At 38.9% G+C, this 3176-nt stretch overlaps 1 pseudogene; it reads left to right on the top strand.

Moving 5' to 3' along the window:
* The first annotated feature begins 2022 nt into the window (after positions 1 to 2022).
* Positions 2023 to 2550, top strand: LOC101725414 (eukaryotic translation initiation factor 1 pseudogene; annotated as a pseudogene).
* The last annotated feature ends 626 nt before the right edge of the window (positions 2551 to 3176 follow it).

Genomic DNA, 3176 nt, shown 5'->3' with positions numbered 1-3176 from the left:
TTTTAACAGTGCCTTTCTGCTCCTTTTATCTTATCCAGACTACTGGGATTAGGGTGGTGCCAAACCAATCAATAGACTGATTTAGTAATCACTCTCCCTTAATCCCAGCATCACACACTCTAGGTTCAGCCACCTCTGAAAAAGCCACCTATGACCACCTGAGGCTTTGAGGGAACATCTAGACTCACGTAGGTAAATCAGGATAAATTTAAAATGGAATCATATAATATGCTTGAAATCTTTCTATGTTGTGTTTATGAAATTCTTCTAGATTATTGCTTGGGGTGGTAGTTGGCCCCTTCTTATTACATATATATTGCTATATGAGGAACACCATCATCCATTCTACTATGCAAGATCATTTGGGTTGTTTTCAATTTTTGATTGTTATTGTTTTGTTGGCCTTTACAAATATTCTTGTAACATCTTGGTGTACATATGAACATATGTCTATCAGCCACCTAGAGTAGAAACAATATATATTATGTTCAACTTTACTTGGTACTGTCAAATAGTTCTGCAAAATAGTCATGCTATTTTATATTCTCACAATAGTGAATAAGAGTTCCAGTTATTCACATCTTCAGCACAATTTGGTAATGTCAATATTTTATTTTATTTCATTAGCTTTTGTGATGCTAGAGATTGGACATAGGGCCTCCCCATGCTAAGCATGCACTCTACCACTGAGCCACATCCCTAGACCCAATATTTTATATTTGAACAATATTTTAGGTGAGTATGAAGATCTTGTTGTAGTTATAATTTGCATTTCTCTGATGACTGAGCAATTTTTCACGTGTTTAATGACCATCTGCATTTTCTCTGTCAGTAACATCTGTTAAAATATCTTGCCCATTTTTTATTGTGCCATCTTTTTCTTATTGATTTATAGTCATTCTTTATATTTTATGAATGAATGTGTATTATATACATTGCAAATTTATGTGTCTATTTTCACTTACATGTGTTCAAAGACCACCTTTTAGTAGTAGTATGTCGTATTTAAAAGTAGCCCACCCTTCCCCATCTTTATAAGTATTAAAATACAATTTTAAAAAAGAGAGAGCTAAACGTGGTAGCATAAACCTGTAATCTCAGCCCTCTGAGGCTGAGGCAGGAGGATCTCAAGTTTGGCTCAGCCTGAGTACTTTAGTGACTTAGAGAGACCTGGTCTCAAAATAAAAATTTAAAAAGGGCTGGGGATATAGTTCAGTATGAAGGCTCTGGGTTCAATCCCAAGCACCACATTGAAAGAGAGAGACAGAGACAGAGAGAATTTCCCAAAGTGCAAAAACCACGTCATTATTTTAATTAAAAGAACTTATTTTTAGAGCAATTTTACAATTATTGAAAATTGAGAAGATAGCACAAAGTTCTCATATATCCAGTTTCTACTTCCCTTTTTCCCAGATTGTGTGTGCATGTGTGTGTGTGTGGGTGCACATTTGTATATGTATATGCGTGCATACACTGGGAATTGAACCTAGGCTTAACACATGGTAAGCGGCAGTTTACCACAAGCTACACTCCCAACCTCAGTTTCCCTATTATTATATCTTGTGTTAACAAGATGTATTTGTTTTAACTGAACCAACAGTGGTATGTTATTATTACCTGGAGTCTATATTTCTTATAGTTCACTGCGTTGTACAGCAACATGGTTTTGACACATACATATCATATATCAACCATGATAATAACATATAATATAGTTTAACCGTTCTAAAAATCTTTCCTTTGTACCTTTCCTCTTCTCCCAAATCCCAGGAAACCATTGATCTTTTTACTATCTCTATAGTTTTTCTTTTTCTAGAAAGTCATGTAATAGCAATCATACAATAGTGTTTTTTTCAGATTGGCTTCTTTCATAAGACAATTGCATTTGGGCCCCAGTCACTGAGCCGCCTCCGAGGATTTAGCTGCCTCCCCCTTGAGCCCCCTGCTTCCCGGCGATCCGTCCCCCCACCCCCACCCCCGCCCGCCTTCTCCCGCAGCCGCCTTCCGCAGGCCATTTCCACCCAGAAAAAGGAATCGTATCGTATGTCCGCTATGCAGAACCTCCACTCTTTCCACCCCTTTGCTGATGCAAGTAAGGGTGATGACCTGCTTCCTGCCGGCACTAAGGATTATATCCGTATAAGAATCCAACAGAGAAACGGCAGGAAGACCCTTACCACAGTCCAAGGGATCGCTGATGACTACGATAAAAAGAAACTGGTGAAGGCGCTTAAGAAGAAATTTGCCTGCAATGGTACTGTAATCGAGCATTCAGAATATGGAGAAGTAATCCAGCTCCAGGGTGACCAACGCAAGAACATATGCCAGGTCCTGGTAGAGATTGGACTGGCTAAGGAAGATCAGCTGAAGGTTCATGGGTTTTAAGTGCTTGTGGCTCATTGAAGCTTAAGTGAGGATTTCCTTGCATTGAGTAGAATATCCCTTCTGTCCTTTGTCACGAGTTTAAAAATCTCACAGCTTGTATAATGTAACCATTTGGGGTCCACTTTCCTTTGGACTAGTGTAACTCCTACATCCAATAAACTGAAAAGAGCCAAAAAAAAAAAAAAAAAAAAAGACAATTGCATTTGTTTCTTTCATAACTTTTTGTGGCCTGATACCTCCATCATCACGAGTAATATTCCATTGTAGGATTGTGCCAGTTTTGTTTATCCGTTCACCATTTGAAGGACATCTTGGGTTTTTTTCCAGTTTGGGGCAATTATGAATAAAGCTGATATAAGCATTCATGTGCAGTTTTTTGTATGGACATAAGTTCATTACAGTAAATACCTAGGTGTATGATAGCGGGATTGTATAGTAAGACTACATTTAGCTTTGTAAGAAACTGCCAACTGTCTTCCAAAGTGTCTGTAACCTTTTTACATTTCCACCTGTGAAGAATGAGAGGGGTTTTTTTGTTTTGGTACTGGGGATTGAACTCAGGACCTTTAGCTTGCGAGGCAGGCCCAGTGCCACCAAGCTAAATGCCCGACCCTAGAATGAGAGTTCTTATTGATCCACATCCTTCTTGACCTTTGGTCTCTTGAATTTTAGCCCTTTTATTTATTTTTTCGTACCAGGGATCGAACTCGGGTCCTTGCGCTTGCAAGGCAGTCGGCAGAACCACTAAGCTAAATCCCCGGCCCTATGGCCATTTTAATAATCGTGTAGTG

This window comes from Heterocephalus glaber, unplaced genomic scaffold (assembly GCF_053883595.1).
Source record: "Heterocephalus glaber isolate CG9 unplaced genomic scaffold, H.glaber_assembly_v1.0 deba00001452, whole genome shotgun sequence".
Lineage (NCBI taxonomy): Eukaryota > Metazoa > Chordata > Mammalia > Rodentia > Bathyergidae > Heterocephalus > Heterocephalus glaber.
Note: the sequence above shows the minus strand (reverse complement) of the source record. Positions and strands in the feature narration are given on the sequence as shown.